The sequence below is a fragment of the Penaeus monodon genome, chromosome 21 (genome assembly GCF_015228065.2).
Source record: "Penaeus monodon isolate SGIC_2016 chromosome 21, NSTDA_Pmon_1, whole genome shotgun sequence".
Lineage (NCBI taxonomy): Eukaryota > Metazoa > Arthropoda > Malacostraca > Decapoda > Penaeidae > Penaeus > Penaeus monodon.
The window spans coordinates 37,602,546-37,602,901 of record NC_051406.1 but is presented as its reverse complement, the minus strand read 5'-3'; positions in this window follow the sequence as shown (position 1 = coordinate 37,602,901).

Genomic DNA, 356 nt, shown 5'->3' with positions numbered 1-356 from the left:
AGTCATGACAAAGACTCAGCATTAGCATGGAATTAAGTTCCTTTATAGAAGAACCCAAAAATAATCTACCAGCTTTGTAGGCAGTACCTAAGGCCGTAAGACACCTGGGTTGTTAGTCAAAACTCCCGTGATGTTTAACGAGAGTTTGAGCCGTAAAGTTCGGGCCGGGGGAGTGCCAGCGGGCCAAGGTTGGGGGAGAGGGTGGGGGGGAGGGGTTCGCGGAGTTTTCAGGCATCGCGCTCTGTGCAACCTCATCGACCTTCCGCTAAGGGGAGTACTAAACAGCTGGTGACGAAGACAGAATAATGAGGGAACAGAAGATTGCTGGCAGGAAGGGAGAAACGAGGGTGGTGGTT